The sequence below is a fragment of the Tursiops truncatus genome, chromosome 13 (genome assembly GCF_011762595.2).
Source record: "Tursiops truncatus isolate mTurTru1 chromosome 13, mTurTru1.mat.Y, whole genome shotgun sequence".
Classification (NCBI taxonomy): domain Eukaryota; kingdom Metazoa; phylum Chordata; class Mammalia; order Artiodactyla; family Delphinidae; genus Tursiops; species Tursiops truncatus.
The window spans coordinates 11,427,204-11,451,558 of NC_047046.1; the positions used below are offsets into that span (position 1 = coordinate 11,427,204).

General features: G+C 46.8%; 1 protein-coding gene across 1 annotated transcript in view; it reads left to right on the forward strand.

Moving 5' to 3' along the window:
- Positions 1–24,355, forward strand: part of KSR2 (kinase suppressor of ras 2) — a 404,068-nt gene that overhangs the window by 211,894 nt on the left and 167,819 nt on the right. The window lies entirely within an intron of this gene.

The following is a 24,355-nucleotide window of genomic DNA, read 5'->3' on the forward strand; positions in this document are numbered from 1 at the left end:
TGACTCCAAATCTGCCTTTTTCTTGGCATCTGGTGCGAAACTTAGCTGTCAGGGCAGCTCAGGTAATAACGGGACGATTATTGCTGTGATCACTTCTGAGAGTTTGTACAAGCTGTGCTCCTAAGAAGTCCACTCTCCTTTAGGGTTCACTGTCCACTGCTTTTCTTATGATCCAGATAATGCGTTGATCATGGGTGGAGTGGGATCCCCACAAAACCCAACCTGGGGCCCAGCAGCCTCCCCAGGCGGCAGGTGGCAGGTGGAAGGCGGCAGGTGGCAGGTGGCAGGCGGCAGGCGGCAGGTGGCGCTGTGATATACTTGAGCAGGTCTGGGTTTTATGGCTCCTTTGCCAGTGGTCATAAACTTGGCATTTGCTTTTGGTACCTGGGGAGCCCTGAATCTCCAGTGAAGTTGGGTCTGAGCAGCTGGAGAGCACACAGCTAGAGAAGGTATGTAACAGTGTGGAGAAGGCAGAGGGGCCTGGGCTGAGCTGGCTGATGGCTTCTCTCGCGGTGCTGGCTGTGAACTTTCACTCCCACAGCTCAGCTTCCTTTGCCCAGAAAATGGCACCGTGGCTCTGCGGCGAACCTTGGCAGTCCTCCCTTTGGTCTTCTTGAAGAAAAGCAGTTTCCTCTCCAAGCATCTCTCTTTCTCTCTCTTCCCCCACAGGACCCTCCTCCCCAGCTGTCGTCATTGGGTGGGTTATCCACTTGCTAATTTTTAAAAACTGTGATAAAATACATATAACATCAAATTTGTCACTTTAACCATTTTTAGGCATACGATTCAGTTGCATGAATTGAACATTATTCTGCAGCCATCATTACCGTCCATCTCCAGAGCTTTTCCCATCTTCCCAAACTGAAGCTCTGTCTCCATTAAACTCCCCATTCTCCCCTCCCTCTGGCCCCTGGAAACTCCCATTCTACTTTCTGTCTAAGTACCTCATATAGATGGAATCATACAGTATTTGTCCTTTTGTGACTGGCTTACTTCACTAAATGGCTTCAAGGTTCATCCATGTTGTAGCGTGGGTCAAAAGTTCCTTCCTTTTAAAGGTCGAATAATATTCCGTTGTATGGATAGACCACATTTTGTCTATCCTTTCGTCTGTTGATGGTCACTTGGGTTGCTTCTACCTTTTGGCTATTGTGAACAATGCTGGTATGAACACGGGTAAACAAAGATCTATTTGAGACCTTGCTTTCCATTTTGGGGGGGGGAGATGTATACCTAGAAGTAGAATTTGGGATATATACCTAGAAGCCATATGGTAATTCTGTTTACTTTTTTGAGGAACTGCCATATTGTTTTCCACAACAGCTACCATTTTCCGTTCTCACCAGCAGTGCACTAGAGTTCCAATTTCTGCATGTCCTCAATGCATTTGTAGATCCCCTGGTTAACCCTTTCACTCCTTCTTCCCTTAGACAAAGTTCAAGGGCTGAGTGATGACCCTCCAGCCAGTGTAGACCAAGGAATATGAAATTGGAGGAAAGTAATTTATTAAAGAGGCAAGAGCAGAGTGGTTTAGCTCAAGGGCATAGGACTCAGAGAGGGTCTTCTTGAAGCCTGAGTTTACTGCTCACAGGATAGATGACTTGAATAAAGGACGCTCCCCTGTAAGTCTCAGGTGTCCCAACTAATCAGTGGGGTAATTGCAGGACCTGCTTTCTAGGGTCAGGAGGGTTCCATGAGACTGTACATAGAAAGCATCTAGCATAGAGTCTGACGGGAGATAAGCATTCTAGGAGTATCCCTAGTGTGGATGGAAGGCATTTACCCACCCAGGATTTATCAACCACCTATTTATGCTTGGCCTGGGAATTCGCAGAGACACCTACTATCTTATCATGTTGGTTGCTTCTCAAGGCCTGGGCTTTGAGAGGCAGGGGTCCTTAGAAGCAGCCACTCATCTTCAGTGACCTAAGCAATCTCTAGGTCGAGAGGGGAAGAGGAAGTCTAGGCTTTTGGAAAATGAGCTTCTTCCTCCAGTTCAGGAATGTTCTAGAAAGTTGGCCCCATCCTCTGGGCTTCCATAGAGCGTGGATTGGGACTCATTCATTGCCCATTGGTGGCCCATTTTATGTTGGTTCTTACTCTGCAGCATCTCCTATATTTTTCTTTAAGCAAGGCCACAGCAGGGACTTGGCGTTTAGAGCACACTGTGTGTTCCCCTTTATTTTTCTTCATTTTTTTCTGTATAACTTCTTGTGGGAGTCCATCTTGGCTCCTCAACTAGATTAACAGCAGCTTGAGGGCAGGTGCCTCTTCATATATTCCGCCCTATCATTCAGTAAGTATTTGCTCAGCTAGTGAATGGACGTTATGACTGGATATGGCCTCTGCTTCCTTATCTGTAAAATGGGGACAATAGTACTAGTACCGACCAAGGGGTGTTTGGAAGAATTAAATGTATTAAGAATACACATTGAGTTCTTGGGACAGTGCCTGGCACGTAGAAAGCCCTTACTAAATGTTATTTCATAGAGATAACAGTCTGTTTGCAATATACTACAGGGCTCCAGGGAGTGGCCATGGTTAATATGATAGCTAGGGAAAACGTGAAACAGTTACCAAGCATCCCTTAAGTGTCAGGTACATACCAAGCTCTTTACACACGTCACCTCATTTAATCGTCACGACAGCCCTGGGAGAGGCGCCGCGTCCGTCCCCACCGTAGAGATGACGTGGAGACGTGGGGCCCTTGGAGTGACAGCTGGGACATGGCAGAGCCGGCGTCTGGCTGCCTCCAGCACCAGGAAACATGTTCATTTTCCCCTTTCGTTTCTCAGTCTAATTCTTCTTCTCCCTACTGTTTCATATCCCACTATGCTGAGTATCTCATTTGCGCAACAGACACTTTCCCTTGAAGCGAAACAAGAAATAGGTGGGTGATGTCGAGTTCTTTCCCTCCTGCCTGAGGCCAGGACCCGTGGTTGTTCTCAGGACTTTATGACGCAGCTGGTCTCCTTTGCTGAAAGAGCCCCTGAGTGCAGGCTGAGAAATAGTAAATGGTATCCCTCTTCCCTGAATTATTCAGGACTGAGTGCAGTTCGTCAGAAGCCACATGGCGTTCGTGCTTGCTTGCCTGTGGCCCTTTCTCAGGGGAAAGGTCCTTTGCGTGTCACAGGCACCACCAAGCCCCACTCTTGGCTTAATCAGAATCAACTTGACCATCTCTGCCCTCATCACATGCCTCTAAGCCCCTTTTCCTTTGCCAGAGCTGTGGAATTTGGAACCTGTCAAGAGCAACCCTTCTCCCCTCTGCCTGCCCGGCTGCTGTTTGCCCTGGGAGGTGATCACAAAGGGTAGATAACTAAACAGGAGCTCAGGAGCTATGCCAACCCAGGTTCAAGTCCCTACTTTCCCATTTCCCAACTGTGTGACTTAAGGGAAGTGAAATAACCTCTCTGAGCCTCAGTTGCCTCTTCTGTTCTGAAATGGGGTAGAGGGCTGGGTTCCTCAGGAAGCAGGCTCTGAGATGGAGTTTAGCATGGTGAATGTTTATTATGGAATGCTGTGGGTATCCATCCCTATGGGAGGGAGGGGGAAGATGTAGGATCAGACAGAGGGGGAAGCCGAGTCATGATGGAGGCCAAGTGACAGCCTCAGCCCAATGACCCCACGGGAGCTTGGGGGCTGAAATGTCCAACTAGAGTTGGCTTGCAGTGGGCCCACGTGGCCAGACCATTACAACTTGGCCTTGATGGGTCATTGGATGAGGGCTGCCCCCGGGAGGTGTGACCTTGGGTGAGGCAATCCCTGAAGGGCAGCTGGGGCAGCAGGTCCTTCCTGAAGGCAGATCTGGGTGGTACCTCACAGCACCTAGCACACAGCGTACATGGCAGTCTCAGCTTCATGGATTTGTTATGAAGATTCAGTTTTGAAAGATGCATGTAAAAGGGTACAGCACTTGGCCCATTGTACCTGCTCTATAAATGTGAGTTACTAATATTGTTCATGTTGGATGCAGCCCAAATCCCCCATCTTCCATAAAACTTTCCTTGATTTCTGGAGTTGGAATGAGCCCCTCCCACTCCCATCCCTCACCCACTTCTGCAGCAGTTAGATGTTTATGTTATTTCCTGCTGGATTTAGAGGTTTTGGCAAGCAGATCTGCAGCTTACTATTAGATTCCCAGTGCCTGCACATCGTAGACCCTCAGCTTGTTGAGTGACGGGATCTCCAAGAGCCTTTTGTGTCACTGTGTTATACAACAGGCAAGGAAACTGAGGCCCAGAGAGAACAACAGATGTGACCCATCACGGGGCCAGTTGGTGACAGAGACCTCCAGGTCTTCTGGGTCTCCTGAGGTCCTGAGTACCTATTTTTAATTCTTTTAGATACATGTCGAGGAGTAGGGTTGCTGGGTCATGTGGTAATGTTATGTTTAACTTTTTGAGGAACCATCAAACGTCCATGGCAGCTGAGCCATTTTATACTCCCACCAGCAATGTGCAAGGGTTCCACATCCGCATCCTTGCCAACACTTGTTATTTTCCTTTTTAAAAATGTTTAGCCACCCTAGCGAGTATGAAGTGGTATCTCATTGTGGTTTTAATTTGCATTTGGCTAATGACCAGTTTGAGCATCCTTTTATGTTTTTGTTTGCCGCCATTTGTAGATCTTCTTTGGAGAAACAGGTATCAAGTCTTTTGTCCATTTTATAATTGGATTGTTTGTCTTTTTGTTCCATACTCTCTTTTGATCCACACTCATCATCTCTCCTTCTCTTGAGCCCCCGACCAGCCTGGTTGTAGCAATAGCACCTTGCAGAGGTGAAGGAGCACAGACTTGCAGCCAGCAGGGTCTGGGTGGAGTGCCACCTCTGTGGGCCCTTGGGCAAGCAGCTTCCATTCTCTGAGCCTCAGTTTCCTCATCTATAAAATGGGGACACGGTCCTCTGTCTCCTACATGGACTCTGAAGATTGGAGGTAATGTAAGGGAAATGTTTATCCCAGTGCCGAGCATGGGGAGGCCCCCAAAGAGATGGTAACCCTTTTTATTAGCTTGAATTTTAGCCCTGCTCCTCAATTTAATTTGCAGCTCATGGCTTAGCTCATGACATGTGCTATCTTCCTGGTTGCTTTTGCATCCACAAGCGATCTGGGATGGACACTGTGTAGATAGTGATGGAGACAGCCATATAGCTTAGGGATTCTGTACCGAAGCAAACGGGGCAGGAGGGGGCCTTTTGCAACATCTTGATGTGATGGCTCTCTTTGCACCCAGCACGGCCTTTGGTGGGCAGCTGTCTATCTCTGTCAATCTGCCAAACCTCTCCGATACATAATTCATCTTGATGCTGCAGTCACACTGAAGGCAGCAGAACCCAATGGGCTGGTGAGTTTGCATATTCAGGAGGAAGAGGGGAGCCTCCTATTTAGTTTCCCAGGTGCCTTTGGCTTAAGGTGAGGGCCAGTGACTCAGTGTCTAGTGCTGCAATCTTTCTTTGTAGCCGTGAGACACCAGGTTGAGTCATTTCCCGAAGACTTAAAGACTGTACTTGACATTGCTCCCCTAATCTGCCAGTTGAGACGCCAATCGCCCTTGATTCCAGGGCACTGCAGAACCGAGTGTCCGAAAGTGCAGCAATTGTCTTGCTACTTTAAAAATCCACTTGCACAGCTTCCCATCTCTCCTCCCATCCCCTCAAAAATGCAGCCCTGATTCTTCTGAAAGTCACCTTGTGGCATTGTCATCCCATGTCGGCCCCCTGCTTGAAGCCCTGTTCCTATTTTTGAGAGAAGGTTTGCAGATTTTCCTTCGAATCAGAATCTGTTTGCCTGTGGTTGGAAAACACTGCCTGGCATTTAGAGATGCAGTTTCCTTGGAGATGGAAACATCTGCCTGAAGATCTGGGGACCTGCGTGACTGCAGACAAGCTTTTGTGCCTGGCGGGAACTGGAGAACAGGTCTCTAGATGTGGAGCAGAAGCCATAGTCCTGTTTCTCTTTTTCTAAGCCAGCCCAGTGCCACAGAGTGAGACCCCTTTGATGTGGTAATGTGAGAATAAGAACTGAATTTTTTTTTTTTAAGATCTCTGCCATTTAATTAACCTGTATGCTGGTAGCAGTTAGTTCAAGACATTTACATGAGTAACACACAGCCAAATTCCCTTTATATCTGCTCATGTCAAGGGCTTAGGGTAATAGTTGACTTGTTAGTTTTCTAGGTTAATAGGGAGAGGCTGGGTTTCATTCATTCTTCCAAATACTATTTCTTGAGCTCCTACTGTGTGCCAAGGTTTTCTCTAGACACTGTAGATGTAGCGATGAACAAAACTGTCATGACTCTGCCCTCCTAGACCAGAGGTCACAAAACTATGACCTGTGGACCGAATCTGGCCCACTGCCTGGTTTTGTAAAGAAAGTTTTATTGGAACACAGCTTTCTTTCTGTCCTTCCCTGTCTCCCTTCTTCCTCCTTTACTTTATTTCTTTTCCTTTCTTCTTCTCCCCCTTCATTCTTCCCTCCCTCTCCTTCTCTCTCCGAACTTCCTTCTTCTCTTCCCTCCCTCCTTCCAAATTACACATTACATTCACAGTAAGCATTTTCACGGGAAAAGCTTCACATACATAGTCAAATGTGGGAGTTTCTCCAACTCTGTTACTCCCACTCCTTTCTTCCGGTTCTTATTCTATGACCTTAAATACATCACAGGAATAGATAGTAAATATATTCAAACATTATGCAAATGTATCTATACATATTTATGTTTATATATATTTATATTTGTAGGGATGAGCTCACACTAGACATGTTGCTGGGCAGTTAGTTTTCTTCATAAATAGGTGTGTCTTGGAGTTTTCCACATCTGCTCGTGGAGAACAGGAGTTGGCAAACCAGGGCTCTGGGCCAAATCTGGCCCACTGCTTGTTTTTGTAAATAAAGTTTTATTGGGACACAGCCTTGCCCATGTGTTTATGTGTTGCCCAGAACGGCTTTTGTGCTTCATTGGCAGAGTTGAGCAGTTGCAATGGAGTCACCCTGGCGTGCAAAGTCTGTAGTATTTACTATCTGGCCCTTGTAGAAAAAGTTTGTTGATCCTGGCTATAGAGCTACCTCATTCTTTTTTTTTTTTTTTTAATACATTTTATTTATTTATTTATTTATGGCTGTGTTGGGTCTTCATTGCTGCACGCGGGCTTTCTCTAGTTGCGGTGGCTTCTCTTGTTGTGGAGCACGGGCTCCAGGCTCACGAGTTTCAGTAGTTGTGGCACGTGGGCTCAGTAGTTGTGGCTCACAGGCTCTAGAGCGCAGGCTCAGTCAGTAGTTGTGGTGCACAGGCTTAGTTGCTCCGTGGCATGTGGGCTCTTCCCAGACCAGGGCTCGAACCCATGTCCCCTGCATTGGCAGGCTGATTCTTAACCACTGTGCCACCAGGGAAGTCCTACCTCATTCTTTTTAATGACTGCATAGTATTCTGAAGTGTGGATGCATCGTATTTTATTAAATCACTCCCTTATTAAGACATTTCCTGCTTTGCTCTCTGTACCTACTCCAGTGGGGACCCACTAAATAAGGCTGACCCTGCTCTGCCTCAGGTTTGACATAAATACTGGACTTTTCTGATGGGGAAGTTGGTGAAGCCTTAGCCTTCAACGCTTGCAGCAGAGATGGGCTGTGTGCTTTTTGCAGTTGTGTCCCCATGGCTGTCCTGGAGAGTGTCTTTTGGTGATAGCTTTCCTCCAGCCCTGGCCTGGCCTAAACTCTCAGGCCTTGAAGTCTGGTTCTTGGAGAGCCTGAGCAGATGCTAGCAAAGTGAATGGTCCTTTATTTCAGAGAGTTAGCCTGTGCCACACCTGCCAGTAACAGTACAGACCACTGTCTTTGATGTGGAATTACCAGGCAAGGCAGTGGTTCTCAGGAGTGTGGAGGTGGCTTTGGAAGTCTTGTTAACACACAGATGTCTGGGCCCCAGCCCAAAGGATTTGAGAAACTCTGGAGTCAGAGTCTGACATAGTGAAAAATGGAAACTCAGCTTTCGTGGTCTCTCTCAAGGATGCACTAGGGGTCTTGGATTGCAAACAATGGAAGCCAACCCTGGCTGACTTACGCAGAGAATGGACCTACCCACACGGAAGATTCTGGGGTCGTTCTCAGGATCCACTGGAAGGCTCAGAAAGGAGCAGGATCCAGGGTGTCTTGGAGGCTCTGAATAGCAGGAATGACTTGAAAGGTTGTTTTGGGGGTGAACCAGTAGATCAACCGAGCTTCAAAAATTTTTTCCATTATGTGTCATGCCGTTCAAGATTCCCGTTCCCTAGAGAGATTCCAACGGACCTGATTTGGCACCTGGTGACTTGGGATGGGCAACGTCTATCCCCTAGCTGACACCCGCAACGAGATTGTGCACGGAGGAGAGAGAATTGCCCCCAAAAGTTGGGGGGGGATGGTGAGTGCTTGGTGGTCACAATCAAATGTCCACTGCAAAGCAGCCAGACAGGCCATTGACTGAGATTAAATACCTGAGTTGTGCTGAGCAGGAAGAAATCCGTGGGCAAGCACGTTAAGTTACAATCCCTGGCGGGCCCGCCCTCTGTATTATTTGATCCCCAATGGACACATTTTGTATCATAACAAGTCACTGTTGGATGCAAAAGTTGAAATCGGGTGGAAGGCCTTGGTATGAAAAGCAAAACAAAACGTTGATTTCAGACAACAGTGTTCAAACTCACACGGAAAATGTTTCAGACTTTCTTCTTAGAGTCACCATAGGAAAGTCATGACTTCTTGGAAATTCCGCACCGCTGGGATCGTAGCGCTGAGGTTTCACAGTGCTCACGCTGACTCATTTGCCCCGCACAGAAGCAAGGGGCAGACAGGGGGTCTGGAGAGGTTATCCCACAGTATAAATAAGAAGGCTCGAAGACTCACAGATGCTGACCCGCCCAAGGTCACGCCGTAAGTCTGGAGGAAAGAGGGCAGCATCACAGACCATCACAGTGAGGATGGATGAGCTTTTAAGGATGATCTGCTCTAAGCCCTCATTTTACGAGTGGAGAGGCTGAGAGCCTGCTGAGGTTAAGCGGCTGGCCCCGAGTACCCAGCCGGCCCCTGTACCGTCTGAATCCTTCCCAAGCCCTCAGAGCTGGCACTGCTGCTGTCTGTCTCACAGACTCTGATGGACGCCTTTCACTGGGGATCTCATAGAACCACCAGACTGAAATATGTGCTTTTTAGGCAGATCTGTAAAGATTCACTCCCAATTAATTTTCCCGGGGTAAAGGAAGCTTCTTTGAAGACTTCCATATGAGGCAAAATACTCACGGTTTCCCTGAAGAAACATTTCCAGCTGCCCTCTCGCTTTGAAGAGAGAAAGCTCTTTGCTGGCTCACCACTGGGCAGACAATTGTCAATTCTGCCTTTGCTTAGGACGCTGACCCCAGGTGCTTTCATTGGGAGATATCAGGGTGTTAAGAATCAATGTGACGACATGCCTCCGTGCCCCAAGCAAATTCAGGTCTTAGGGAGGCTGCAGTGTATTTTAGGAACAAGAGCACTGAGGTCAGACAGAACAAATTTCAAGTACTGGCCTCTGCCCCTTACATGCTGTGTGACCTCAGGTGAGTGGCTTAGCCTCTCTGACCCTCTGTTTCTTCATCTGGAGTGGATGATGCCCATCTTAAAGACTAAAATGAGCTAATACCTATAAAGTGCTTAGCACTAGGCTAGGCTCATAGTAAGGGCTTAATGAATGGCAGCTCTCACGATGAGAGCCAAGATACCTGGACCGGAAACGGACAGAGTCCACTTAGCAAATCCCTGCTTTGAAAGGAAAGGGAACCAGCCTCAAAGGCCATAGTGACTTGCAAAGTAATGACAGAGCCAGGTCAGGAACTTGGCCTCCTGCTTCCCCACCCAGCAATATTAACAACTTAGCACATGGCCCGCCTCGGGGTCACCCTGGACAGGCCACACTACCCCCAGTAGGGTGGGTGTCACCACTGGGGGTAGTGATGCTGCCGAGTTTCCCCTTCCCGACCCTTTCCCTCTCTGTCTCCTTTAGGGTTTCTGATTTTAGGGGCTGTTTAGTTAAATGATTCCCTGCCCAGGGGGAGACCAAGAGAAGGGAGAAGAGGCCAAGAGCAGCCATTACTTTTTGGGCTTATGGAAGCCTGCCCACATCCTACTGGCCCCAAGGAGACAGCAAGAGCAGACCTGTGTACCAATTTATCTTGGAAATTGTCTTTTCTTCAGGCCAGGGGAGGGGGAAGGAAACCTGAAAGAAAACATCCAGCCACATGCCTGTGAAATCTCTGCCTAAAATCAGTCATCCTTTTTAATAATGAGCGCTGTCATGAGCCTTGGTTTGGTCGGAAATGATGGCCTGTGTAAATATTTGGTCTGTAACTGATTTATGGGTTGGGGAACAAAAATATAAGATTAGTTCCTAATCACAGGGATGCAGGAAAATCAGTGGGCCTGGATGCTGGCGCAGATCAGGCCTGGAAGACAGAACTGAGGATGGCTGTCTGGGTGAGCTCAGATGGGGTGGGGGAGGCCGGAGAGGGAGCCGTGGGCTTCTGGATTATTCCGTGGGGCAGAAGCAGTGTTGTCCGTGTCCAGGTCAGAAACTGGCCGAGACCAGCAAGATGCCCAGTTTGCAAGTGTAAAACTGGTTGTCCCTGGCCAGCCCTGAAATCAACAACTTGGACAGCTCCAGGTCTGCACAGGCACCACTGTAAAACGGGAATATACACCATCAGCCACAGTGGAATTGACAAAGCAATTAGGAATTGGCTTTGAAGTCAGTTAAATCTGTGATCACACTCTGAGCCTTTATTGAGTTGTGTCTTGGGTACATTAGCTGTGGAGAACCCCAGTTACCTTCATTGGAAAATGCGGGTAATAATCGTTCCAAGTCCAATGAGATAATGTGTATGGAACACAGCGTCTGACCCGCAGCATCTCAGCGAGACCAATCTTAGTGCTGACATCAGCAGTCCCATAAGTACTGGAACTCAAACCCTGCCCCCCCCCACCCGGTGGCTGATTCGGGCTCTTACCTTTCCTGCAGGCTAACTACTCCCACAGCCACCCCATGCAGCAAATGCCTCCGATTAGAAATAAATATATAGGGTGGGTGCCAGTCTGGTGCCCCCCCACCCCTGGCATCAAGGTAAAGTGGGTGCACTGGAAGGCTACCCCTGCCCCCGACTCACTTTCAGGAGGAGCCCCCGAACATTCAGGTGATGAGACAGTGGGCTCACTTGGACTTTCAGGCATTCATTTCATTAATTGAGCCCTTACTATATGCCAGGCCCCGTACTGGGCCCTGGGGATCCACAAAGAGCAAGTCAGACACGATCCCTGTCTCCCTGTCCTTCTGGTGCTTCCAAATGGATAGGACAGGTCCACGTTCATCAAATAATTAGAAAAACAGATGTGTATTCCAAAGCTGTGGCTGGAGCCTGAAGAAATGTCTAGGATCTATGACAAGACCCAGCTAAACCCAGGAGGGGTGGGGTCAGGATGAAGAAAGGAAAAACACCAAATAAAGTCCAGGTGGCAGGGTGGCAAGCTCTTGGGGTGAGCCAGGCGATGGAAAGTGGGATTCAAGGGTGAAACAAACCAAAGGGCTGGTTTGTTTCAATTTTCCTACCTTCAGGTAAGTCCAGACCCTACTAGGACAGGGGTGGGCAAGCTGCGGCCCGCATTTGGCCCAGGGCCTATTTATATGGATAGCTTTATTGGAACATGCCCTGCCCATTCATCCACCTGTTGTCTGTGACTGAGCTTGCGCTACAAGGGCAGAGTTGAGTAGTTGCAACAGAGAGCATAGGGCTTGTGAAACCAAAGATATGTACTCTCTGGCTGTTCACCGGAAGTTTGCTGACCTCTGCAACCGGAACATCTTTCCTTTCCTCTCCTGATCATTTTTTTGTCTCCTGTACTCATCCTGGATCTGAAGCGTGTCTTAGTTGATGGGAGGGGAATGTGTGTATGAGGACAGTTTGCTCTTTCCTGAAATCAAGTCTTAGTAGAAAGTCTGTTGGATATTGAGAGCTGATCTGTTACTGAGCAAAGTTTAACCTTAAAAAAAAAATACTATGTATCTGTGCTTAAGACATTTTATGTTTTTCAAGTGCATATTTATATATATACATATGTTCGTATATAACATATATATTTATATATAATGTATTCATTTAATTATATATAATATGTAAAAATACAAAAGTATACATATATGTTTAGTTATATATCATGTAATATATAAAGATATAAAAGTATACATATATGTTTAATTATATATCATATATAAAATATAAAGAGTATAAACATATATGTTTAATATACAAATACATACCATCCAAACAATTTATATAATATTATATATAATTAATATTATATAAAAACATAATATTGTATAATTAAACATATCTATGTTTAATTTCTAGGAATCTATAAACTACCACATTTTAATATCTGTCAACTAAATCTGAGATACCAGTTACCAGTTGACTGGTACCAGCCATTTGGGAAACAAAAACCCATCTCAAATTTGATCTTCAATTTAAAATTTGAAAAAATAATGAAACATCATTGAAATATTAAGTAACAATTGAGCACAGTATTCCATGACCATACCTCTGTTTTCTAGAGTATTTTTTTTTCATTTCAATAAAACAAAGAAGAGAAATTCAAGCAAAAAATACAGTATGTCATTTAAAGATTATCTTTTATTATTATAAAAGAATACTCCTGTTACTAAGTTCAAGAGGCAAAGGAAAGTCTAAAAGTAACAAAGTACCTACTCTGGAAATTCCAGGCTGCCAACTGCCTCTCCTATAACCTTAGACGTGAGTGTATCCATCTAAGACTGGGGGTCCGTATGACACACCGACTTAGGAAGCATCTCCCATCTCTTCCTCTCGCCTTCCTCACGTTGAATTGGCCAGCAAGTCCTGGGAGAGCTGAGTCCCAAATACCTCCTCTCCCTCCACCTCCATGACTGAGACCTTGGTCCAAGGTGCCACCGTCTTTTGCCTGGGGGCCTCCAACAGCCTCCTGTCCGGATCCCCTCATCCCATTCTTGCTTCCACCACAGGTCAATTCTCTACTCACTGGGCAGAGCGATCTCTTAAGAACAGAACCAGAGTTCATCACCTTCCTTCTTAAACCTCTCCAGCAGGTTCCCATCGCTCTCACAATCAAACCCCCCTCCTCACAGTGGCCCCACTGTCTGTCTTCTCCTCCCTCACTGTGAGGTGACCTGCCCTGGCCTTGACCTTCCCTCACTGCCTGGGCCCCTCTCCCTCTAGATCTTTGTAAGTCTGGCTTCTCCTCGACATGAAGGTCTCAGCCTAGATGCCATGTCCCCAGAGAGGCGTGACCACCCAGTCACTACACCCTCTGACTTTAATTCTCCATGTAGCTCTTATTATTAACCAGTATTCCCTTATTGTTTCATCTGTTTGTCTGTACCCTCACCAGGGTACCAGCCCAGGGAAAGCGTGGCTCTTGTCTGCCTCCTTCATTGCTAGAGTCCAGCACCTCATTGTTCTAGGAGTATTTATTGGATTCATGTTTTTCATTAATATATATCTTTTTTTAAATTAAAATTATTTATTTATTTTTGGTTGCATTGGGTCTTCGTTGCTGCGTGCGGGCTTTCTCTAGTTGCGGCGAGCGGGGGCTACTCTTCGTTGCGGTGCGCGGACTTCTCATTGCGGTTGCTTCTCTTGTTGAGCAGCACGGGCTCTAGGTGCGCGGGCTTCAGTAGTTGTGGCTCACAGGCTCTAGAGCGCAGGCTCAGTAGTTGTGGCGCACAGGCTTAGTTGCTCCGCGGCATGTGGGATCTTCCCGGACCAGGGCTTGAACCTGTGCCCCCTGCATTGGCAGACGGATTCTTAACTACTATGCCACCAGGGAAGCCCTCATATATATCTTTTAAAAACACAAATGAAGTCATACTGTATACATTGTTTATTTATTTATTATTTTTTAATGTTTCTTTATTGTGGTAAAAGTCACATAATATAAAACATACTGTCCTAGCCCTATTTAACTGTACAGTTCAGTGGCACTAAGGACGTCCACATTGCTGTGCAGCTCTCACCAACATCCATCTCCCGAATTTTTCACCTTCCAAAACTGAAACTCTGTCCCCATTAAACACTAACTCCCCATTCCCCCTCCCCACCCCACCCGCACCTCCCGGCCCCTGGCATCGACCACTGTACTCTCTGACTCTATGAATTTGGCTATTCTAGGTATGTCGTATAAGTGGAATCAAACAGTAATTATCTGCACCTAATTGTCTACATTGTTTTGCCTTTTCCTTCACTTAATAATAAATGTTGGTGTTCTCGCTATCCCAATTCTTTTAAATCCCTACACAGCTCCATCAAATGGAGTTACCGTTTAATACCATTTAATGGACCAGCCCCCTGTGATGCATGTTTTAGCTATTTCCAGTCTATTCCAGCTACTTCCAGCGAAGCACTTAATTTTACTGTTGGGAGAGGAAGGGTGAATATCAGAGAGGAGAGAGAGATGAGATGGAGCAGATGCTCTGATAGCAGAACAGTGATCACCTCACCCTGTAACGCTGGGAACAGGGTTGTTTAGAACAGCAGAGTCCAAAAGAAGTTTCAGTGATGACGGAAATGTCTTGTATCTGCTGTGTCCAACATGGTAGCCAGCAGCCACATGTGACTTCTGGGCATTTAAATTGTGGCAATTTGAGACTGATGAACAGAATTTAGAATTTTATCTTACTGAATTTAAATTTGTAGCCACGTGTGGCTATGGCTACTGTATAGAACAACACAGATTTAGACAAAGGGCTTTAGTCTTACCACTCAGGGATGTGGCCACTGCCTGACCCTGGATGATTCAGGCCACCATGACTGGGCCACAGGGAGAGAAGGGAGTAGGAAGGCAGAGTGTTCATTATTTAGATGCAAAGGTCAAGACAGACGCTGTCACTTGAGGGAAAATAAATCCCAAGCAGACTCTGGTTCTTGTCAGGATTTTTTAATTTTATTTTTTTGTGTGATTAACATCTGTGGGCAGGGAGTCTAGAACAGGGATTGGCAAACTTTTTCGGTAAAGGGCCCCTTTGTGGGCCATACAGTCTGTGCTGCAACTAACTCTGCAGTTGTCAAGCTAAAGAATTAACAGACAATGTGTAATGAATGGGCATGGCTGCGTTCCAATAAAACTTTATTTACAAGAACAGGCTGAGGGCTGGATTTGGCCCACCGTTGGCCCGTAGTTTGTCAACCTCTGGACTAGAAGAATCTGGCTGGATCTGCCCAGTTCAGACCAGCAGGCAGCTTCCCAGAGTACAGAGGGAGAACAATGCCCCAGGCATAACTCAGGGTTTCTTACATTTTGCACACCCAGCCAGGGTACAAGGCCGCCTGGATGACCTACTTCCAGTGAAAGACAATTTCTGGTGGGTCACACCTGAATTTGAGATTCCTGCTGTGCTTTGGTGACCAGCCATAAAGCAGGTGTGGAGCACACTCCTGGCCAGGTCTGTACTGGTGCAGAAGTGATGATACACAAGGTGGGGCTGCTGAGAACAGAGGTTGGGCTCCTTTTTATGCCCCGTGGTGTCTAACACAGTGCATTACACTTAGAGTGTGCTTGGGTGGCCTGTGCTGAATTTGCAACCAAGTGCCATATCATCTCTGTGAGCTTCAGTTTTCCCATCTGTAAAATGGGTATGACCGTAGAACCTTCTCCACAGGGCTGTGGGGAGGATCACGTGAGTTACTGTGTGTGCAAGGCTGGTGTCTGGACTGCAGCGAGTGCTCAGGGCATGACACAGATGCACGTGCTGAGCTGTTGATGGCAACATAGAGGCAGATGGTTCTGGAGGGCTCAGAGCTGGTCATCCTCGAGCCGAGCCTTTAAGGATGTGCCAGAGAGAAGATATGATAGGGTTCTAGGAGAGTGAAGGCATGGAGGAGCTGAGGTAGAGCTCATTCGAGGTAAGAAGGGACAAGGAAAACAGAGTTGACGTCACGTGCCTTCATGAAGTAGGAAATTGACTGGAAACAATACAGATTCATACCAAGAGGATGGTGCCGGGCCTCACGCCTCACAGATCCCTTTTATCTTGTGTGATCCTTTCCACACCTCGGTGATAGCCCTCTTTGAAAAGCAAGGAGAAAGGCTCAGAATGGGGAAGCAACTTGCCCAAGACCACACAGCTAGCGCAGGGGGAGTGGGACCTCCATCCAGGACTGTTTGACTGCCAGGCCTTGATGAGCACATTATTGTATCGTCTGCTGTCCTCATCCACAGAAAACCAGCCTGCACACTTCAGAGGTCCCTTGGAGGTTACTTGGATCACTCCTAAGAGCCACATTTACCCCCAAACCAGATTCCATGACCTGGGAACCATCTTCCTCCCAAGCCAGATCCTGTGTCTTGGGAGCTGGGCTTGGTGGGACAGAGGCAGGCGGCATCTCTTCTCTGGCACCTTAGCAGTGCTGTTTTATACTTTGGGGAAACTCTGCTTTGGTTTTTGCAAGAATCTGTTCCCCAGTCCAGATCTCTGTGTGACCGAGGTAGGAAGGAGCCCACATGTGTCTCCTTTCCAGAACCCTTGAACCCTGACTTCTAGTACGTGATGAAGATGTCTGGGTCCAGGATCCTGAGCTTTGGGGAAAACCCCCTCCCTGGTGCTGGACTGGAAGGGTGTCACATGTAGTTGTGGGGATCTGGGCTCTGGCTTTGGGCAAATTGAGTTTGAATCCTGGTGCTCTCTGGACTCAGTTACTTCATCTGTAAAACGGAACTGCCCATGAGGCTTGGTGACAATATTCACTTGTGCATTCATCCAGAATATAATTTCGGGGGCACCATGTGTCAGGCATTCACACTGGTGAACAAGATTGAGATGGGGCTTCTATTCTAGTTCTAGAATATTCTAGAGAGCAAATGAGGAAATTAGTACACCACTAGAATAAGAATTTCATAAAGTAACCAGTCTCAAGTCCATTCCCTAGTGACTACTCTGTCAGAGGCAGTGGGTGTTTCTCTTCTTTTAGTGATAAAATTAATGAGTGGTGCCAAGGGATTCCCTTAGCATATAATAGGCACTGATGGTGAGAGCCTAGAGGGGTCCTAGGAAGAACACAGTGGAGGGAAAGGGCTGCCCTGAGCAAGCATTCCTCGCTGAGCCTTTTCTCTGGATGCCTTTGAAAATCCTTTTGTAACTGCCCTTCTTCCAGGAGGGTTCCTGCCTCCCCCGTCTGGTGTCAATCACCCCAGAGATGGTTCAGTGTGGTCCTCAGACCTTCATGTGCTTCTCCCGAGGCAAGAAGTCCAGGGTAAAGAGGAATTCTTTGGTCCTCTTTGTGGATACTTATCCATCTTCTCTTGATGTTGAGTCCTGACCTACTTCCACATGGGACAGACTTTGCCTATAAGGAGCCTCAGTCTGTGTCTAGAGGAAAAGAAATTTCTTGGCAAGGGACAAATGTGAGAAGAGCTCCCTAGCTCAGGTGCCAGGGACTCTGTGAGGCATTGAAGTCCATTATTTCATTGGATCTTCATACAACTCTGTGAGGTAGAGGCATTATTAGGCATTTTTACAGGTGAGGACATTGATGCTCAGAGAGGTTAAGTGACTTGATGAAGGTCACACAGCTAGGAAGGGGGAGAATTATGCTTCCTGTATCGCTATTATTTTTTACTGCTATTATTTTTTCTAATTATATAAAATACACATAGCATAAAATTTACTATTTTTATTTTAAATTTTATTGAAGTATAGTTGATTTACAATGTTGTGTTTAATTTTTGCTGTACAGCAAAATGACTCAGTTATACACATATATTCTTCTTCATATACTTTTCCATTATGGTTTATCACAGGATATTGAATGTAGTTCCCTGTACTATACAGTAGGACCTTGTTGTTTATCCATCCTATAAAATTTACCATTTTAAAGTGTACAATTCAATGGCATTAAGTACATTTATAATCTTGTGCAACTATCACCACTATCCAGTTCTAAAACTTTTCCATCACCTCAGATGGAAACCCCAGACCCATTAAACAGTCATTTCCCATCCACCCTTCTGCCCCCAGCCCTGGGCAACCACGAATCTGCTTTTTGTCTCCATAGATTTGCCTATTCTGGGTATTTCATATAAATGGAATCATCATATGTGGCCTTTGCATGTGGCTTTTTTCACTTAGCTCATGTTTTTGAGGTTCATCTACATTGTAGCATGAATCAGTACTTCATAATAGTGAATAATATTCCATTGTCTGGAGAGACCACAATTGGTGTATCCATTCGCTTTTTGATGGGCATGGGAGTTGTTTCCACCTTTTGATTATTGTGAATAATGCTGCTGTGAACATTGTGTACAGTTTTTGTTTGAACACCTGTTCTCAGTTCTTTTAGGTATATGTCTAGGAGTACAATTGCTGGGTCAGATAGTAATTCCATGTTTAACTTGTTGAGGAATGAACCATCAGACTGTTTTCCACAGTTCCCGCCAGCAATGGAAAAGAGTTCCAGTTTCTCCATATCCTCACCACCACTTATTATTTTTTGACTTCTTGGTTATGGCCATCTTAGTGGGTGTGAAGTGGCATCTCATTGTGGTTTTGATTTGCATTTCCCTAATGACTAGTAATGCTGAACGTCTTTTTATGGGCTTTTTGGTCATTTGTATATCTTCTTTGGAGAAATGTCAATTCAAATCTTTTAATTTTTTTTTTTTCTTTGCGGTACGCGGGCCTCTCACTGTTGTGGCCTCTCCCGTTGCGGAGCACAGGCTCCAGACGCGCAGGCTCAGCGGCCATGGCTCACGGGCGCAGCCGCTCCGTGGCATGTGGGATCCTCCCGGACCGGGGCACGAACCCGCGTCCCCTGCATCGGCAGGCGGACTCTCAACCACTGCGCCACCAGGGAAGCCCAAATCTTTTAATTTTAATCTCATTTTTTAATCGGGTTGTTTGTTTTTTTTACTGTTGTTTTAAAAAACTTTTTGTAAGGCATAAGTTTAATTCAGAAGTAAAGTGCACAATTTTTGTGTACAGTTTGATGCATTTTTATTTATCAATCCACCCAGGTGACCGTCACCCAGTCAAAACAGAGGACATGTCCAGCCCCCAGAAGGATTCTTGGTTCCCCTTCCAGTCAGTAACCTCCCCAAAGAAAATCACTCTTCTGGGGTCTCTCACCATAGATTAGTTTTGCCTGTTCTTGAACTCAATGTAAATGGAATCATAATGGGCTCGTACAACAGAGAACTGTTTTGTGGCTGGCTCCTTTGGCCCAACGCTGTATCTTTGAGGCTCAGCCATATTGCAGTATAGCAGTAGTTTCCTCTTTTTCATGGTCGTGCAGTAGTCAAGTAAACACGTATACTGTGATGTATTTATCCATACTACTATTGAGGGACATTGAGATTTCCCCCAGTGTTTGCCCATATGAATGACATTGGCATGGATATTCTGACACAGGTCATTCTGTGGACGTGGGCGGTCATTTTGATTAAGGACATAATACCCTGGGGTGAAATTGTTGGGTCAGAGCCTATGTTCAGTTTCAGTAGATACTGTCAAATTGTTTTTCCAAATGGTTGTACCCATTCACAGTCTCACCAGAATTTTATGAGAATTCTGGTTACTCTGTATCCTTTGCCAACATCTGGTGCTGTCAACTCTATTTTAGCCACTCTGGTGGGACCTATACTAGAATTTACTTGACATTTTTTTTTCAGCCAGTGTCTCTTCCTCCATCTCCTTTGTTCTTCCTCTTTTTCTTCTCCTTCTTTCTTTACCTTTTCTTCCTCTTCTTTTAATTCTTCTTAGTGTATTTTACATAAGGCCGTATACTGTGAAATAACTGCATGAAATGATGGACTTGGTGTACAAAATCAATATTTCAAATTTCAACTTCTAAAATACAAAAACGGCATCCGCGTCTCATCTAAAAGCATTGCCTGTTCCTCCACACCTGGGGAAATGCAGCCTCTGTTGTCTGACTGACTCATCAGTGCTCCTTTCTTTGCCAGGGCCCCTGTTGATTCTTGCCATGCTCTGGGCATGCTTGAGCCAGAAATGAGGGTTGTTGCCTGTGGCCAAGGACCACAATGGATTCTCGATAAACATCCTCCCAGTGTTAGGCTTTTCCAAACCTCCTCCTTCCCCAGGCTCGAGCACCTGAGCCGAGGGTCCTTAAGTACTCCCCCCACCTCTACCCCCTCTCACCCAAGAACTGGTGTTATTCTTTGGTTTTGAAAAGGGTCTTTCCTGGAGGTCTCCTCTTGGGTAATCAGATCAGGCCAACTGCACAGGATTTAAATGGCCCAGTTTGAGGGGGAGGGGCAGCTCACGCAGCTGCGGGTTAGGGGGAGGGGCCGCTCACGCAGCTGCGGGTTAGACCAGCGGGCATTTTTTTCCTGTTTGGGGAAATGGCTACTGGATTAGCACTTTGCTGCCCGGGGTGGTGTGTGAGAATGTGTGTTTGTGCCTGTCCTCCTGCCGTGCCTGCGAGGAGCCTGCCTGTTCCCAGCCCTGTCATTTCCTGCCAGTCGGCAGGGCCAGATGCCCCAGACCCTGTTAATGATATGCTGAGGGGTTTGGCTGGTGAAGGCTTTCAAGTGCAAGGGGACGCAACCCCACACTCGAGGAAGCTGAGGGGCCGTGTGAGCCAGCGGCTCGGCTTAGCTCAAAATCCAGCAGACTTTGGGGAGAGGAAACGGTGCAAAGCCTAAGCATCAGTCTGGGGCTTCCCTTGGCAACCTTTGTGATAAAGGCTCTGAGAGGCTAGCTGGCCAATGGGCATCGACCAGGAGCCTTATGAGTGCAGAGCTGTCCGCCAGATCCAGACAGAGGTGGCCAGAGGCTGGCGAAAGAAATAAGATGCATCTCCGCCCTCAAGGAGCCCATATTTGAGAATTAACTGGGAAGATGCTGATAAACAGTCCTCCTGACTCACAGATCGAAACTGGGACACAGTCCTTTAGAATTCCCCGCCCTCCGCCCCCCCTGCCAGATGGAGGATGTCAGGTCCTAGCCTGAGCTGGGGCACATAGACGTGGTTGGGAGTCTGTGGACCCGGCATCTGATCTTGGCTTTGCCACTGTGGCATGCCTGCTTTGTGTTAGGTGCTGGGGATACAGATTCTTCCCTTGTGTGTGGGGGGCACAGGCCATGGGGGAGACAGACATTCAGTAACCACATAAGTAAATGCAGAATTCACATAGTGCTGGGAGCACATGTAGCCTAGAGATCTGACTAGTTCTGAGGATTGGGGACAGTGTCTCACCTAAAGGTGAGTAGGTCTCCACTAACAGGATGGGGAATAGCGCCCCAGGCAGAGGGACAGCACGTGCAAAGGCCCTGAGGTGGATGACAACTTGGTGTGGTCAAGGACCAGGGAGATGACCAGAGTCAGAGGGTGACAAGGTGACGGTAAAGAAGCTGGAGAGAGGGTGTTGAGGGCGCTATGAAGCTTTTGTAAGCCATGGGAAGGGAGAACAATGGAAAACCTTTGGAAGTTTTTAAGCTGAGGGTGACATGATACAATGTACCATTTTTAAACATCACTTTAACTGCTGGGTAGAAAATACATTGTAAAGAATTAAAAGTCAGATGGTGTTATTCAGCCATTAAAATGAATGATGTTTTGATACACGCTACAACAGGGATGAACCCCAAAAACATGACACTAAGTGAAAGAAGCCAGACACAAAAGGTCACGTATCGGATGATTCATCCCTTTTATATGAAATACCTGGAATAGGCAAATCCTTAGAGACAGAAAACATTAGTGATTGCCAGGGGCTGTAGCAAAGGGGGATGGAGAGTAATGGTTTCATGGGTAGAGGGTTTTCTTTTGGGATGAGGAAAATACTCGGGGGGCTAAATGGAGGCAGTGTTTGCAGAGCATTGTGAATACTTAATGCTATTGAGTTGTTCACTTTAAAACGGTTAACCTTATGTGAATTTTACCTCAATACAAAAAAAACAGAGCAAAGGGAAACAAAAGTGGGATTAGGATTTTAAGAGGCAGCAGCAGCAGTAGCTTAGGTGAGGGAGGAAGGTGGCTTGGTCCAGAACTGTGGGCTGGAGATGGAAAGTAATGAACCAATGTGAAGAGGTGACAATTCTCAGGATCCTTTTCGTTCAAATATGCTACGCAAATCAGGAAGGTTGGAAGAACTTTGCTAGATGCCAACGTTGGACTAGGCCTTTGCTGTCCCTGGTAAAACAAGCACATTTTCCTAGGCACAGTTTGTGGTCCAGCCTGCCATGCCAGAGAGCCCGTCCAGAAAGCGGCATGTCCACCCAGTGCTGATACAGCCCCAGAGGATGGAGCTGCCCGTGCCAGCGTTTCATGTTGCTGCTTTCCCCAGAATTGGCCCCATTTCCAGAAAAATACATTTATGTAATAGACATCTAATATCTGTGAAGATCATGGAGAGGATGTTCCTTTTAACGGCATCTGCAGGATATACTGAAAAATAGCCACTAAATTTTAGTCACGGCCACAGTCATCAGACACAGTCGGTTGTGTCTGCTTTCCCCTCCAAGCATGTCTGGGTAATGAGCACAGATGGTAAAGGTTATTCCTACGTCCTGTCTGCAAAGACTTCCTTGGTGGGTGGGAAGTGATATAGAATTTCCTTCCGCTTTCTCTGATTAAATAGCCATTCATCCTCCCACTTTCTCTTCTTCCTATCCTCTCTTCCTCCTTTCTTTCTATCCATCTTTCCATCCTACCATCCCCTCCTCCTTCATTACATCCATCCATCCATCACCCTTTCATCCTTTGACCTTTTCACCCTTCCATCCATCCATCCATCCATTCTTCCTTCCATCCATCCTCCCCTTCCCCATCCTTCCATCTTCTCATTCTCTCTTTCATTCTATCCATTTGCCCTCCCATTCTTTCATCTTCTCATCCTCTCTGTCCTTCATTCATTCCATCCTTCCACTTTTCACCCTTTCCCCTCTATCCACCCATCCATCCATCCATCCATCCATCCATCTGTCCAACTAACATTTATTTATACACACCCCTTCTCTGCTCCATCTGTGGCCATGAGTGCAGCAGCATTGAGCTACGATTACACCTGTGCTGGGTTAGACTTCCTTCTTCTTTTTATTTATTTTATTTTATTTAAAAAATTTTTATTGGAGTATAGTTGATTTACAATGTTGTGTTATTTTCTGCTGTACAGCAAAGTGAATCAGTTACACATATACATACATCCACTCTTTTTTAGATTCCTTTCCCATATAGGTCATCACGGAGTATTGAGAAGAGTTCCCTGTGCTGTACAGTAGGTCCTTATTAGTTATCTATTTTACATATAGACTTGGTTCTTCTTGCATAAGGGATCTGGCCTCATCACTTAGTGGCCCCGTGCCTCAAGGCTGCCATCTGTGTTTGGGAGATCATCATGGTACCTATTGCTGCAGGGGTTGACTGCATCCTCTTCATCTGCCAAGGGTCGTGGTGGGTTGAGGGAACTGCTGGATGTTTCAGGTGAAAAACATGGCTTGGCTTCTTCAAGGTTAAGCCCCTGCTATACAGACAGCCAGTTGAACCTGGTCATAGTGACGTTAACATCAGGTCACCTGAACCCTCATTCTCTGCTGGGCCGCGTGCCAAGCACATGATCCCGTAGAATCGTCATCCATCCTTCTTGGGTAGGTGCTGTGGTTTCCCCCATCGTCCAGGTGAGAACACTGAGGCACACTGAGATCACTTTCCTGAGGTCACAGTCAGGACCCAGGCTCCAGACTCCCTGACCCCAAAGCCTGCGAGCGTAACTCCTACACTGCACTCCCTCTGTGTAGACGCCTCTGTGACTCTCCACCACTGGACGCTCGTGTGGAATGAAATGCCGCCCCCGCTGCCTGCTCTTCTGCAGCCACGGTTCGGGGTGAGCCGGCCACGCGTGCTGCTCTAGCAGGAGGCGCCTTCCTGGGCCTTGCTGCAGACCCCCGCGGGGGGCAACTCTGCAGGCACACTTGAACTCCTTAAAGCTGAGGGGCAGCAGACCTCCTGGAGAGGGTGACTTTTAGGCTGCCTGTGTGGGAGGCCTCTAGTCTTAAATGAACACCCCTTCCTGGGCCCTCCATCCGGATCTGTGAACATTTGCGAGGCAGGTTTGCTTTGGCCACAAGAGGGCGCCCAACTCCTGGCCACACCTGAACAGGGCACTGGGGGAGTTGGGGGTTGGGGAGAAGGCGGTGAGGTTAATTTTGGAGCAGACGCTCTTCAACTGATCACCTAAACTCCTGGGGAAGGGGAGAAATGTTTCAGAACCAGCCCAAGAGGTACATTCTATTCAGCTGGGGCCGAGCTAGGGGCTGAGAGCTCCAGCAACAAAAACCACGGGTTCCG